Genomic DNA, 17,472 nt, shown 5'->3' on the forward strand with positions numbered 1-17,472 from the left:
CCTGTTAATTAATGAAAGCTCAGGACCAGGTCCTGTTAAATAAGGAGGGCTCAGGACCAGGTCCTGTTAAGTAAGGAGTGCTCAGAACAGGGTCCTGTTAGGTAAGGAGTGCTCAGGACCAGGACCTGTTAAGTAAGGAGTGCTCAGGACCAGCTCCTGTTAAGTAAGGAGCGCTCAGGACCAGGTCCTGTTAAATAAGGAGGGCTCAGGACCAGGTCCTGTTAAGTAAGGAGTGCACAGAACCGGATCCTGTTAGGTAAGGAGTGCTCAGGACCAGGTCCTGTTAAGTAAGGAGTGTTCAGGACAAGGTCCTTTTAAGTAAGGAGTGCTCGGACAAATTAGTTTGGTAAAATTACCTGATAAGCACAGCGATACCACAGAAGTGACGATTACACGGTGATACCGCAGAAATGATGATTGCTGTTCTCCAACGTTTGGTGGGGAAAACTAACTACAAAGGTCATACCCTTAGAATGTTGTATGACCAGCCTTTCCCCAATAGACTTAGATGGTCACAACCTTTTCCCAAAAGCAAATGACTGACCATTATCATACCAAGAAGGTATGACTTGACAAGACGCTTGACCAGAGAAGATTGCTTGACTGTATTCATGCCACACATTAAAGTAAACAGTGCACTAATATGTACCATGCTCATCATGTTTCATCAGATCCCCAAAAGTGCTGTCTTCAATGCACATGTTGGCTCCTTTCAAAGATTTAATACATGGAGAAGTATAATGAGCGGAATGCTGTACATGCTCCTGAAAATAATTTAAAAGCCCATACTGAGAAATATATAAAGCACTTCCAAGCATGCTATGTATACTGTGCCTTACCGTTTGTGAAATACAAAGTATACTAAATGCTGGGTTTCAAGAACACTGAGAGAGTAATGCTAATACCAGGTAATAATTACTGTAAGCATGCATAAATGTAGGGGTGGTGGTCATGATCATTTTCTGTCCTAGGTTAACAAGTAAAAAGTAAGGAAATGCAGAAAATATCCACTAAAAGTGCACACACACACACACACACACACACACACACACACACACACACACACACACATCTATCATATCTATCTATCTATATACCTATATATATATATATATATATATATATATATATATATATATATATTTTTTTTTAGTTGATTGTGACTTAGATCGATATATGCATTGATGAACGCTTTGGTTGACATTGCCTATGGTCGACAGTTGTGCGATAACATAAAATCTCCCCTGGCTGGGTAATATGCTCCTTCCCCAGGGGCAGTGTGATCTTAGAGTTGGTATAAATAATTAGCAGGGGGTGTGGGGGTGCAAGGGGGCTTTCTGCCTCTGCAAAAACACAGTTTTTCTGCAAACATGTTTCGAGGAATTAGTTCAGAGAATGCTTAGAAGGTGTCTTCTATTCAATGTTATAGTGTCAACATTAAACACATTGATATAATGCCAAACTGACTATTCCCACTAGATCCATGTATAAATGCATATATATATATATATATATATATATATATATATATATATATATATATATATACATATATATATATATATATATATATATATATATATATATATGCATAAAAGTATTGATGTGACGATATGTTGTATAAGCATGAGTAACCATGCCACAAAATTTTAAGTCTACGTTTTTGATTATGATAGAGTATTTTTTAAATAATGTTAATTTTAGTACCAGGTAGAAAACATTTGCATATCAGGTTCTCTGCAAGTTACAAAAATTAATTCAGAATAAATTAGAGCACAGAGATATGTGTCAAATGTTCTATCAGCAGAGAAAGGCAGAAAAAAATCCCCTAGTTATTAACAATGGCTGAACACTGCAGATATTACATTTCTCTGTAATAAATAATTCCATATATTTGATACAGGACTATCACATTCTCTTCTCTGCCCCATCTTACATATGCAGATTTAGATTATGACAATTCTTGCCAAGTTCACCTCTGTTGTCCCTGGGGCTGATGGTAAAGACAATGTTGCACAAAGTGACATGTTAAACCATGGAAGCTATTGTCTGTCAGGTTTCCTTCCCAGTGCAGATGGGAACAGTATAGTCTGTGACACCACTGGAGACGTTTAGTGAAAGAGGAAATCATCATGAATGGAGGAACTAACTGCGTTTAATTTGGTCTGGGAAAAGTATTAAAGTACATATTAATTAGATGTCAAAATCTAGACATGAATAATGTATCACACTGTTTTCAAATTACCGAACAACACACATTGTCGTCAGGCATTTCTCAAAACTTGGGGATACTCAGCAAAACGTGTCATTGAATGCAGTTTATAACCAGGCACTGGTACTTCATTCTGTACAGATGCATCATTAGTATTACTCTTCAAAAACATGCTCTATCGACTTTTCCTTTGACAGCACAGTGTTATTTCAGGTGTACATGTTAGTATGAACATTTTAAGATACTAGGAAAAGTCAGACTGTTTTCTGACAGGCAACAAAAATAGAATAAAGGTGTGTAAGCTGCACTGTACACGGATGACTGCCTGCCCTGGTACTTCCTGATGAAGTAGTAAATTCCATGAAAATATAGGTTTGTTTTTTACTCTTCAATCAATTTTACACTTGTTATTCAAATATATTTTCTTTCTGCTTAATTCTCAGTGATCCACATTCAAGTTACTTGTAAAAATGTAATGCAAATCCCATTTTTTTCAGAAACAGCAAGGAACATTTCTGGAACCAAAAGTCATGTGATCATTATATGTGCCTCAGCTGCTGCCTTTGGTCTGGTTATACTTATCTTATTTTTGTTTCTCAAAGGTAAGTGTTATCCTTATAAATATACATATTTTTGAATCATTATTGTTATTATTAAAGTCTTGGCACTTAATATGATTGATGGGCAACACATATAGCTGGGATTTACAAGAACTCCCCATACCTTATTGCACTATGTTATAACAAGATGGGACCATCACATACATTGAAGACTCACCTTACTGACTATCGTGTTATTCCATGGACTGTGTTATATCTTATTGCACTAAGCAGTACCACATGGCATAGTGGAACACTAATGAACATTATTCTGTGCTATACAAGTGCATTTTCTATACAAAACAAACAAAAAGGTGTTAACACAGGAGTCATCTGTTCACCATACTGTTATGGCATTAGTAGTCTCCTGTAGCCCCAGCTGCATCACAAAACCAATCTTTCAGACTATATTTTTCCTTTTTTTATTTTCCTGTTCAGAAATATATTGTGAGGGAACACCATACATTTATGTGACCACTGTTGTTTGCATTCCTTAGTGTGTTACAATGTGCAATGTGGCTTTATGTCTCTGCTAGGTATGTGCATGCATACATGGCATTTACATAGGTTCACATGTTCTCACTATGCTTACAGCCAAGGAGACCATCAAGAAGCTCAGACACATTACCTAGTACTGCTGGAGGAGTAAGAGGGCCTCCCATTAAGATTTTTCCTGCATTTCTCAGCTGAAATTTTGCAGTCATCCAGTTGATAAACCAGAAGGGCTTTAAAGTTTGAGAGCAAAGTACTACACTTCATAAATAAGGTTAGCCTATGCTAGAAATGCAGAATATGTTGGGTTTGGCTTGCTGTCTGGTGTTCTCTGTATAGAAGTACAGGTTTAGGTCTCTAGAATGGGAGTTTGCTCTACCACTGATTCTTTTTAGGTGAAAGAGTTCATATGGTGTTTTGTCACTCATAGCACAGATGAATAAGCAGAGAACCCATATCACTCAACAGATATGATTAACCATAGTTCTTTGATATCAACATTCATCTCAGGAAAGTATATACTAAAGAGAAGGGGAGTCAGGACAGAATCTGTGAGATACCACTGGTGAGTTTTATTTTTCTGTCCAGAGCAAATGCCTCTGATCTTAATGGAATGATAGGGTTCTATCTTATACTCATTTACCTATCCAGTGAACTACATACGAGTTAATGTTAAGTTGAGAGAGATTATCAATAATCCCAGTATTGGAAACAGTTTTGAAAACCTTGACAAGGTCCCCTTATCATAGACTGTATGCCCATTATCCGTGGCCTCAGTAACCCTTTCAAAGAACTCAGCAAGGTTGAGCAGGTGTGATCTGCCTTTTACAAATGTGAGGTGGTATGTAGCTAACATATATAAGTTCACCTATAGATTTATTAGTTTAGCTATAATACATTCCATAGACTTGCAAATAATACTAATGAAATTAATAGATCTGTAATTTCTAATGTCAGTAGAAGGGCCACCTTTATGCAAGATCACCTTAACAGTTGTTTGTCATAGCTTGGGAATATAACCAGTGGAGTAGTGGAGTGACAGAGGCATAACTCTCAGTCTTGTATCTCCACAATTAGGGACAATGAAAAAATAATTAAGAAAAAAAAAACAAATTAGGAACATTATTAAAAATTGTACCATAAACAGGGCAATACATGAAAAATATCAAAAGTATAAAAATGGATGGAAAAATGTTGATCTAAAATTAGGGTAATATCTGCAAATTAGGCATACCTGAGAGGAATGGACACAGACTGAAGAGTTGATGGGGGGGGTTACTAGGCAAGATGTAAGCAGTTCTCAGTAGACATCCAATGATACTGTTAAGACCCAGGAATTTGATATTGTTTAATTTGGGAAAAGTCTGAAAGGATCTCATCCAAAATAATTTTGGAAGGGGAAATGGAGGCTTAAGGGGGGTTGAGTGGTGTGAAACTGGTAGAGAATTTGTCTGCAAAATAGTGTCAATGTCCTTGGAGTCAGAGAAGGAAGATTAGAGATAAGGTCATTATTTTTGGTTAGTTCTATGATTCTTAATATAGCTGAAGAAGAAGACCTTATCTTTCTTTTGAATTAGTTGCAACCCTAAATTCTTAGTCAGCCTTGTATTTCTTAACTGTAAGACATATTTGCTAGCTTCAAATCCCTTTTAGAGTGCTGGACTGGACATCTTTTGGAGGTAAACTGGAGCTTTATCTTTTTTTTTCTTGTGGTGTCTATTAATATGAGAGTTCTGCAGTATGGATTTAGTTTTAAACTTGTAATTATGCTTATATTAGATGCAAGGTTTCTAATACGTCTATCCAAGAAGCAGTAAAATTCAAAAGAGTGAGTAACAGCCTTGGGTTCAAGGTTCACTGGGGAGCTGTACCAACTGTGATCATCAGTAAGATTAGTAAATAGTATGCATTTGGTTTTAGATTAATCATTGAATGTAGAAGAGTTAAGGGCTGCAAAGTAAATTTTTAGAGAGGAGGTTGCAGTGTAATAGTCAAATGTATCTAAGGAGGGGATAACACGTGGAATTGTACAAGTGGGAGAAATGCTAGTGAAGACAGGAGATTCTGGCATTCAGCAGTGTTACCTTCATATTGTTCATGTTGGAATTTGGTAAGCTGTGATGTCAATCAAGTGAATTCCACCTAAACAACATTATGGGGCTAAGAAAAGTCTTAGCCATTATGTAAAAAACAAGGTGTGTGAATTGTAGAGCATTCCTCGCACAGCAGTGTTGCCTGTTGATCATTTTATGTCAGAAAAGCAGGCACTGAATTCCCATAGAATAGTACCAATTTACTAGCCAATTACTGAAGGCCATGTTTTATTGTTGAATTTAGGCATTATTCTTTGTGAAAGAGAAAGGATGCTCAATGCCAGGACCTTACCTTCTTCCAAAGCTTGAGCAGAGAGCTCAATAATGCTCCATCTCCATCAGAATGCAACTCTTATGATTGTCCCCCCCCCAAAAAAAAATGGGCAACTACAAGTCTACAATAATATCTGGGGTAGTGTAGGTACCTAACACCCCTTCTGATGCCCCTAATCCTGGCAACAGCAACACAGCTGTCACAATATCCTTTGTCAGCCCACTGAGGCTGTGTTTGTATGTCTTACAATTAAGTCTAAGACTTTTCTATAATATCCTGCAGGCCTATGGGACCTTAAGGGTGTAGGCTTGCAGTATAGATGACTCTCAGTAACAGTAGGCATGTGTGTAATGTTAGTATTTGGGCTATGTAACTGAGGTAAGCTAGCATAATTTCTAGAAGGTGTAGGAGGCTCAAGCAAAGATTTCTTTACTACCTCATTTCATGTACAGGTAATGTTGTAGTCCTGTGATAATGTAGTGTTGTTAAGGTGCTGTTTACTGCTTGCAAGTTGGACAGAGAGATGAGACTTCAAGTCATATAAATAATTGCATCTCCCAATGTGGGATCAATACATATTAGTAAAAGTGGGTCAGTAAAAGTTATGAAGTTACTACATTGCCTCAGAAAATAAATGCTAATAGTCTGGCTAATGATGAGGTTAAAGCAGACTGGCGCTCCATGCTGAAAGGTAGTATTTTTAGGAAAGTTAATAGCATAGATAACAGCTAATAGAATGGTGTCTATATTACTTTATTAAAGGTTCATTTCTGTGAACCTTTTTCGTTGTACAATATACAGCGAACGTTCCCTTCTGCGGAAGTAATTCATTGAACTGACCATTCGTGGAAGTGAATTTTCAATGAATGAAGGTTTGAAGGAATGAATGTTCAATGAATTGATATAGACCCAATAGAATGTACACAGTATAGGTCTAAAATCAGGGTAAAACATGAATGGTTGATGGCATATAATGTATAACCAGCTTAGTTACAATAGTAAGTGAGACTGATTATGAGTGACATTTCTTTTGAGGATTATTAGCTACACACAGTTGTCTGAGGCTATTCAGTATTCTAGGCACATGGAATGCAAATAGAGGGTAAATAAATTGAATTGGTAAAAAGGGAGCACCTTCACAAAACATATCTCTCAACTGTCTGGATTTTCACAGAATAGTGAGATTTTTGCCTCGTATTTTAGATCTGTTCCTCATAAAATTTGTCGTTTTCTGGATTTTTGTGGCAAATTAGTGAGGATTGAATTCATTAAATAATGGCAGGCATTTGAGTTTCAGCTACTATATCCCTCAAAAAAATGCATGGTAACACAAGACCTTTTATTCTAACAACTTTCTAAGTTTGTAAGAACAATATTTAAAATTTGTACCTATTTGGGGTCTTTGTACCCCTATTATTTTTGGCTTTGTCCAGATTTTTTGTGCTAAGAGATTGAAAGCTATGTCACATAATAAGACTTTTGTGCTTATTAACATGAAATAATAAAAAATAGGTGTGATAAACTACTGTGGTGAAATTAATATAAGGTAAGGACAGTCAGTGGGTCACTGGTCTTAAGAACAAAATAGGAAAAGGGCACCAGGGTGGACACGTTTTTTCACACAACAGTCTATTCTGTGGAAGAAGTAGATCGTGAGCTTTCTTAGGAAAACCTTGAAATGCTTTCTTGTAGTCTTTAGCTCCTCCCACAGTTTGCAGGTAATTAACCGCTTCTATTTCCTATGACTCATCAAGAAATACAACTTTGATTTACCTCCTAAATAGCAAGGTGAAAGGGGCTTTAAATAAAGCACTGAAATGAAAATATACACTACAATCAAACAAGAAAACATTATGAAGAATACAAATCAACAAATGTGCATTTCCACCTAACAGTCTTTTCTATATTAGAGGCATTTGTTGTAAATCTCAACTTTTATGTACATATGCCAAGCCAGTCTTCAGAAATGTGATTAGACTGAAATGAGATGCATAAACAGCTCATTAATTATATGCTCTGGTATACCAGATTAAGGCATTGAAAGCATTATTTTATAAACAAGGAGTATTACACTACATAGCTATTTGGGAATGAAACACGGGGTCAGGAGCTAAGTAGACATGAGCTTTACAATGTTTATCAACAAAACTCAGTGAGAGGTAGAAAAAAGTCATTCACAGATATGAGAATACTGGGTCTGTGTGTACTGCCTATGCTACACTGCACAAAAGGTTTCTCGCTGTGAGTTTTAGTCACTGGAGTTGGATGAATAGCAAAGGCTACTGTTATGCCACCAGGGATTCAACATTATTTAGTAATGGTGGAAGCATCTTGAGATATGCAGCTAGCTCTGTGGCAGGTCTACATCACTTGGCAGAAGCTGCTTTATGCCAACTTTATTAGTTTCATGAATCCTGCCCTTTGTCTACTATGACTTGACCTAGAATAACTTAAATGCATGCATGCATTCACACACACACGCACACACACACACACACACACACACACACACACACACACACACACACGCACACGCACGCACGCACGCACGCACGCACACACACACACACACACACACACACACACACACACACACACTCTATCATAAATTCTATAGTTCATCAGATCTGAGCAACAGCTAAGAAAAGTTGTAGTTCCTTGTCTAGTTGTATAGTTCATTTTGGCTTTGAAATTTCCTGTCTTGTGGTCTAGCACGTCTTAGAGAAAATGCACGTTCTAGAAACTACTGGGAAGAGCTGTGTCATAAATAGATGTGGGAAGACCTTATGCTTCCTATATGAGGTACAAAGGATTACACTGTTATGAATCTGTCATGATCATCAGCCTTTACCATGTCTATAAGCCACGATCAAAGCAAATCCCAAATGACAGAAAATCTGAGTATTTCATATCAGTCTTTCACCAGCATCTCACAGTTTGTTTAATCTGTTCTAATCCCCATGATTAAGTAAATCTGGTATTATGCAACTTAAAATGCATAAGACCTCATCAACTATAATGCTTTGGTCAGAGGTTGTGAATAAAAATTTCCAACATAGAGCTGTTACTACATGACCCAAAATCAAATGGATGGATGTAATATATTACAGTCCAAAGGTTACTGACATTTGAAAAGAAGCAATCTCTGCAGCATTTCCTCATTTTGTCACCAAAGCAACAAATGTGGTTTGAAATGTTTTGTTTTAAATCAGAGAGCTGTTACTGTATTCTTATAAATTACTCTCAGTCAGTGTACTGAAGCTGAACTTGATAAAGGTATCTGAAATGACTGGCCACATGAATTTTACTCTCTCCAAAAGTGATATTCAACAGCAGGTGAGTACAGAGGGCGTGGTTCCAAGTAATAAAGATGCAGAAGGCTCTGATCCACAAATATTTATGTTTTATCTTTGTAAAAAAATAAATTTTATGTTTAGTAGCTATATCAAATCCACTCTGGAGGGCCTGACTTTGGCTGATTGTAGAATATCATCCTTCATATCTATATACACGCATTCATCAATGCCTTTGCTATATTTAGAAGGAATAGCATATGATCACATGACAGAATCTGGCAGACTACTGGTTAAGTCTATTTTCTGTAAGACCTTTGCCTTGCCCCAAACACAAAATTGGCATCTGCTTCCCCTACTCATGCTCACCATCTTTTTATAACAATCTCTTGAGTGCGCCAATAGAAAGAGTGAGTAACTGTGAAGGGAATCATTGATGTATGCCCACTTGTTCGCTTGTTGAATAACTGTGTAAGTTCTATTTTTCTCTCCTCCCAAAGGATACTATCAGATGTTACTTAGACAACTAAAGTGCATGGCATAGGACATAACTTAGTGTGATGAGTATACATATTTACTAGCTGGAAGAAGGATGAGGGTCACCTTTAAAGAGATAATTTGCATTGGAAGTCAGAGAGAAAACTGCATTTTACAAGGTTTAGTAATGTAAACAGCTGTGTTCATCATACCTGTTTCAACATTATATTAGAGCTAAAAATATGATCTGTTTGAGTATGAGCAGTACACAGTTATCAAAAGGACTAGGAGAACCAGGGACTTGAAATACATGGTAAAGGTCAGGAGAAAGAGAATATAAATAATGGAAGAAATAAAGGGAATTAAAGATATCCTGCAAGCACATCACGCCATCAGAGGTCAGGAAGGTCATGTATTAATGAAAAGGAGTCTGAGGACATATGGATAGGATCACGGGTGAGAAGACTTTAGAATGACTTCAGCAAACACTAACATGAGGAGACAGTGGTGAGGTAATGGACTGCTTTGCCAGATATGGTAATACAATGCACCCTTACAGACTGTATAACTGATGCAAAGGAGCAACACTGTAGAAAGTTGATTAAAAAGGTAGGAGTAGCTGCCTCTGAGAACACCTCTTGTGTGGATTTGTCAGGTCAAATTCTTTTTTTTTTTTTTCTCTGAACACCTTTGGATGTAACTGTCTCAAGAGACCAATTGAAATATTTAGTTTTCAAGTTTTGTTTGGCAGATGCTTCTGAATACTATTTCTTTGTCATTTAACAGCAACAAATAAAGTATCCTGTTTCCAGATGAGTTTGAGGAGAATATTAAATGTGCAGATAGACTATGATATGTTTTGCATCTCAGTTTATGCTGCATGGAGTACTGTGAGGTTACTATTATCCAGTTACGGCTGGTGACTTTAAATCAAAGAGGGGCTGCAGGAGACAGCTGAATGGGTGGGGCCAATGGGAAGGGGTGTGGCAAACTAGAAAGGGGTGGATCTATGCCCAAAACCACAACAACTGGAACTTTAATTAAATATGCTGCCCTGGGTGCCAAACCATCATTACAAGAGTCAAATCAAGACAAAATGAAGTGTAGAAGAAAAAAAAATATTTCAATGCATTGGCAACATGACAGCTTATTTAATATCTAGATGGAAACAAAAAGGTTGTGAGGCATGGAAGAATAAATTACTTTTAAATACATTACTGGAATGCCATTCAGAATCAAGTATAATGATTTGCCACTAATTTGTCTGAAAATGACAATTGTATGAAAAACAGACCAAAAATGTGATGCAAAAATATAAAATTGCCACACAATACAGCTGGGAACCTGTCAAAGAAGGGGCACGTTTTTAATATTAGTACTGTTAACTTGAGCAGCTGACAAAATAAGAGAATTTACATGCATTTCTGAAATAAAAGTACTCTATAACTCTGATCATTACAGTTATTTATAATTGTAAACCCTCCACATTTTCTTCCAAAATTTCCATTTTGCATTATTAGGGAGAGAGCAATATTTTGAGCCAAAATTGGGGACAGTTGAGAGGTTTGGATATTCCTAATTCTATAAAGCAATTTATTTGCATGTACCTCTCAACCTCTTAATGCAGGAAATCTGGACAAGGCCAAATATATGGGGGAACATACAAACAGTACTAAAATTGCTCTTGTGTAAACTTAGTTGATAGAATAACAGGTCTTGCTTTAGCATACATTTTTCTGAAGGTTATGACATCTGAAACTCAATGTCTGTCATTATTTAGTGATTTCATTCCTAAATTATTTGCCAGGAAACCACAAATTTTATGATGAACAAATCAAAAATAAGAAGCAAAAATCTATTCATTCTGCAAAAATCCAGACAGTTGAGAGGTATAGTTCAGCCGGGGTTGTCTTTGAATTTGCTGCCCTTTCTCCCTCACAAAATCATGGTCAAATGGAGCCTCCCCCCTGCAGCCATTCCAATGTCCCATTCCTTGGTTATTTCACCCCATTTGCCATAAACACTGTAATGTGCATACTGCTTTACTTCTGTGATTATTTGGATTTCATTTGAAAGTTTTATTTTGCATTTTACAGCACAAACACTAATAGATATCTGCTAAACAAAGCAATGCAGCCTCACAATGAAAATAGACTTAGCATTAAAACTTATCTGCCCTTGAAACTCACATTCATTGAAGCAGCATTGAAACCCACATTCAAAGAGAATACATTTTGCCAGTGGCAGATAAAGATTAGCTTTGGGCTCTTTTCAAATCATAGGTCCCTTGCACATGAAACATACATGTGCTGTTTGATACACCTTCCTGATTGTATTAAGTTATATTCCTTGACAATACAGTACAGTTGTTAGTGGGCGTTTTAAATTTATTGTTTTGAACATTTTTCCAGTAAATAATGAAACAAAATGCATGCACCAATAATGACAAAACTGCCCAATTCAGAACATTTCCATCATAAAAGTCTACTCAAACTTCTACAAGCCACCAGTATCAGTAAATATGCACAATCACTGAAAGCTAAATAATTCCACATTAAAGAGATCTGTAACTCATGAAGAGGTTGCTGCTAGCAAACAACTTTATATTTCATTATTTCATCTACAAATAAAGTGCCTGTTGCCCTTGAGGAATAAATTGCCTATGCTACATCTACGCCAAAAGGGACTGCAGCATCCACCCCCTTTACAACACAGTACAGTACAAGCAATGCATCTGCATACTGTGGGAGTAGAACCACAGCCTTCTGCATCAAAAGCAAGTATATTACCTGTTGTGCTATTAGCAATGCAAGCCAACTTAGCATACGCAGCATGAAACTTCTCTTCCCCTGCAGCTCTCAGATCCTTGCAAAATCTACTCAACACTCAGCTATATCTCTGAACTTTGCAGGACAAGAAATCTGGAAAAAGCCAAAATTTATGGGGGGGGACAAAAGCCCAAAAAACAGGGACACATTTTAAGCATTGCTTGTATAATCTTGGAAAGTTGCTAGAATAAAACACTGTGTTAACACCATACATTTCACTGCCAAGTCTTGAACCCAGGACCCTCTGCAAAACAGTCAGAGCAACATACCACTATACCAAATCAGCTAACTGAAACTTAAATGGCTACTATTTAGTGAATTCAGTTCTCACCATAGCTGTCAACCTCTTAGCACAAAACACCTGAACAAAGCCAGTAATGGGGGAATACAGCCCCCCCAAACATATTCAATGAATTCAGTTCTCACCACAGCTCTCAACCTTAGCACAAAAAATCTGGATGAAGCCAATAATGGGGGAATGCAGTCCCAAAAATAGGGACACATTTCAAATATCCATCTTATAAACTTAGAAAATTGCTAGAATAAAAGGTTTTGTGTTACCATGTACTTTATGAAGAATATGAAGTCTGAAATTCAAATGTCTGTCATTGTTATTTATTTATTTAACATTTGTTAACCAGGAAAGTCTGACTTGTAACTAAAGCCAAATTTCAGCAGAGGCCCAGGGAGAAGCACTCCAGACACATGTCTTTTTAAGATGGGAGGACAGCAGAGCAAACCCACACAAACACAGGGAGGGCATGCAGACTCCACACAGAAGGCACCCCAGCCAAGAATCAAACCAGAAAATCTGTAGCTGTCAGGCAACAATGCTACCACTGCACCAACTATGTAAATAAACAAAAATATAGAAACCACAGATTTTATGAGGAACAGAACAAATATGAGGTAAAAATCTGCAATTATTTTACAAATGGTGGTGGGTAGGGAATTCAGGCTCTTGCTACCTGCACCCAAGGTACAGGGTTCCCACCACCACATATCCTGAGTTCTCTATAGCCACTGGGGCACTTTACACAAACACACACACACACACACACACACACACACACACACACACACACACACACACACACACACACACACACACACACACACACACACACACACACACACACACACACACACACACACACACACACAAAATGCATCACTTATCGGAATGAAATGAGAGCAGCAGTGTGTACACTGAATAATAAAGAATATTACTACATTTGTTTTTATTTTGTGCTATTTTCATGTCTTATGGTACTGTACTGTTGAGATTCAGTTATTGAACTGATTGGTGTGGTAACACACAGCCCATTTATCTTACAGTTAAATCTGCAGCACACTGCATGTTACTTCTGATCTTGAATAACCATGGTTTTCAGCAGACTTCCAAACCATAGTTTGGTGCCCACACATTCTTCTTACTTGCTAAATGAACTCATTTATGCAGTATTTCCCACCCTTTTATGAGAAAATGGTGCAAAACTTCACCGTAGAGAAAGAGAGAGTATCAGAGAAATAGAGAGAGAGAGAGAAAGAGACTTTAAGTTCAATTCATTAATGAAAGCAATGAAGCCCAGAAATTTATGTGTGATATCAGATGAATGGTTTAATTATTTCTGATTCTGCCTGTGGGTATAGTCATCTTTTTCAGTCTAGTATTTATGCCTCATTCCCATACTGAGGTGATCACAAATATTTTGGTGGCTGTTCTAGAAAGCTTATTTTATAGACTGCCAGTTATATTGTTAATTTATTTACCTTTTATTAATAGAATTTAGTGCCTTAGTTTACATAGTGTGCACACACACACACACACACACACACACACACACACACACACACACACACACACACACACACACACACACACACCATTTCAGTTCCCATCCATCTGTACCTGCATTTCAGTTCCTGAAGTCCTGCGCAAGCTGAATGTAATCCATCTGTATCTGCATTTCAGTTCCTGAAGTCCCACGCAAGCTGAATGTCTCCTTGGCTGCTGGTTTCCCCATGAGAGTAGGCTCCAGCATGCGGACGTTGCTGGTTTCCCCGTGAGAGTGGGCTCCAGCCTGCGGATGTTGCAGTCCTGAGCTCTTCCGTTCTATGCGGTCATCACCCCATAGACTTCTGTCATCTGCAGGGCAGAGATGCCTTCCCCCTATCTGGACTGCCAACACAGCAGTCTGGGAGTCCTCTGAGTTCTGGGAATGCCAAGCATGCATGCTTGGAGTTGCGGGACTCGCTTTTTTTTTCTTTTCTTTTCTTTCCATAGCTAAGGGGGCTGCAGTCCTGCAGTCCTATAGCATGAGCCACCCCTGCTATTATCCTTACTTTCACTTATTTTTATATAATGTTTTGTTACTGTTGAGTTTTGTCAGCGTTTGATATACCATCATGTATAATATGCATTTATCCAGTACTTGGACCTTGTCAATCTTTTGTCCATTGCTGTTTAGTCAAATTATTCCTGTGTCTGAAAACTTTTTCATATTCCTTCATGCTAGTATGTAGCTATTAGAAAATCTGTGCATTTTAATTTACAGTTCTAATATAAATGTTCCTTTGTAGAATGTAGCTATTCTAATAATGTCTGTATTGATTCAACAAGTTGCAAGTTCATCATCCAATAAGATCTATATTGATTCAAAAAGATGCAAGTTCATCAAATGATAACTCAGCAATCAAACCACTCAACTGCTTTCTAGAAGACTTGACACACACCAGCATGGTTCCATGTGTGTGTGGGGGCTGCTCACCAGATTGGATTTTAATATTTTGTTTCACTGAGATGATTTTCAATGAATTGGCAACTCAACAAAAACAGAAATAACTCTTCCAATATTTTTAAATTGACATCACTGCTTTTAAATAACTCAGCACTGTTTTGGACTTTTTTATGTATATAGTTTATTTTTTTCTTATCCATTTTTTCTGCCATTTATTAATATTTGTATTATAGATTTTCTCCTTAGGACCCCACTGAAAATGGACTGTCCCAGCTGGACATTCCTGGTTAACAAATGTAAATAAAAAATACATGCATGCATGCATGCATACACACATACAGATATGCATATGTACAAACATGCATACATATTATTTTATTTTATTTTACATTTGTTGATCGGGCTAGTTCAGCTGGATATATGTCCATTTTCAGTGGAGGCCCGGGGAGAAAAGCTCCGCAAATTACAACAACATAAAAGGTCAAGACAAAGACAGTAACAGTATAATTTGGTACATAAGAAGTTTTAACAATTATAGTACAAGCCTAAGATCATATATTTTATATTTCAGTAGGAAAAAGGAAACATTTATCTAAGAATAGATGAATAAGACTAATACATTTGCATTAGAAATGGTGTAGTACAAATCTTTATAACATATTACAAAATTAGATACACCTAGTAATTTATGATAAGAGGTACTAAGGTCTCACAAAAACCTAAGAAAGAAAAACACTAGAGATCAATAGATAGTATAGAAGATCAGCAAACAAGGATGGATTTCTAGTGTTATTTAACACATAGGTTGTGATACTATATGAAGGTGTTTGATCATTCCATAGTATATACTTATTTACATGAGAAAAATTCCTAAGGAAGGTTAAGCTCACTAAAAATTAGTGAGACAACACAATATCATGATCATGGGTGGCTAGGAATTGTGGGAGTCTAGTTAATAGTTAGGTACTTAGTCTGGGTTAACACAGGGGCATAGCCAGTGTGATTTGAGGTAGGGTTTAAGCTTGCTTTTAAATAAGCTGACAGAGGATATTGAGGTTAGCTGGCTTGGGAGGATGTTCCAGGCTTTACCTACTGTATTGGAGAACAAGGTGTCACCATCTAAGTTGTTGGATTTTGATATTTGTACAATATTCATGCGCATCCCGGGGAAATTACCTAAATATCTAGTTTTCCTCAATTATTGCTCAAATGAAGCAATAAAACAAGATTTTGCAGTCACAGATTTTCAAAAATTATTGTGTTTCACATTTGACTGCAGATACTTGCTTTGGCTTACTTTCTTATCAGTTAAATAAATTCCAGTATGTCTTTTATAGTTGTGATTATTGATTAAGCTACATTTGCAATGCTCATTGAACTTATTAATAAATTTAGCAACTGCTGCAGATATAAAATTACACTACTTAACAGACTGCAGACAGCAGCACTAATCAACATAATGGAAACTTAAATATGTATTTTCCTGCAATGTCTCATACTATCTTGAAGAAAAAAAAACATCATATGACATATTAACCCATTTTCAGTCTTTAAAAATACAAAAAAACAAATGCAGTTCAAGTAATTATACCAAATTAAACGTAATATGAAAACATTTGTTAAGAGGAGATACAAGTTATATGATAATGATTTAACAGTTAGAGAGACTTTAGCCCATTTATAGAGAATTTAAAGGTAAGTTAGTAAATACAAACATGGATTGCAATACAAATTGAAAGAAAATCAGGCTTATTGTATATTTAGAGAGAAAGCCAGGGGCGAGAAATTGATAGAAGTAAGGAAGTGAGTGAAGAAGGGAGAATAAGGAGCTGTAAAGTAATATTAGGTATTTGTCCACATTTAGGGATATTATTTATCCTGGTGTTGATCAAGAAGAGAGACAGATTTTGGCTAGGAGGTCTTTCAGAATAGCTTTGAAGGATAAGAGGGAGGGTATTAATATGATGGAGAGAGATAAGGAGTTCCAGGCTTTAGCAACATGGTATGAGTACAGTCAATGCTCAGCAGATTTAAAAGGCTTGTGGAAAGACTGGAGTTTTTGATCATTGGATCTTAATGACCAACTAGGAAAATAGTTTGTAGACTTATTTAGTGCTGACAAGGATATGGATTATGGGTAATTTTGTTGGTGATAAGAAGCTGTGGATATGTTAGTTGATCAGGTAGTTCTAACTAATTTAGGTATTTTAGTGCTATAAATTGGTGGATTCTTCTGAAAGGGGTATTTGGGGCAAATTTAGCAACTTTGTTATAGCATTGCTCAAGCTTTGATTTTTGTGATGCCTGAAGGTTAGGAAGGATGAGATGTTCATTGTGTTTCACTGTTGCAGTCATTACTCTTGGGTTATCCTGCTGGAAGGCTACCCGCAGTCAGCCTGAATTCCAAAGTCTTGGTCCGGCGTCGGTTGCTGTCGCCTCTTCCCTGACGTCAGTGTGCCAGGG

The 17,472-nt window shown here is 36.9% G+C and overlaps 1 long non-coding RNA gene across 1 annotated transcript in view; it reads left to right on the forward strand.

Annotated features, from left to right (window-relative positions):
• Positions 1-2,150: 2,150 nt before the first annotated feature.
• Positions 2,151-17,472, forward strand: part of LOC122814875 — a 128,452-nt gene continuing 113,130 nt past the window's right edge. The window contains exons 1-2 of the long non-coding RNA XR_006366923.1: positions 2,151-2,584; positions 2,710-2,814. This is a non-coding gene — a long non-coding RNA (uncharacterized LOC122814875). The remainder of the gene's footprint in view (positions 2,585-2,709; positions 2,815-17,472) is intronic.

Source organism: Protopterus annectens, chromosome 11.part0 (assembly GCF_019279795.1).
Source record: "Protopterus annectens isolate FY-2018-M chromosome 11.part0, PAN1.0, whole genome shotgun sequence".
NCBI lineage: Eukaryota > Metazoa > Chordata > Ceratodontiformes > Protopteridae > Protopterus > Protopterus annectens.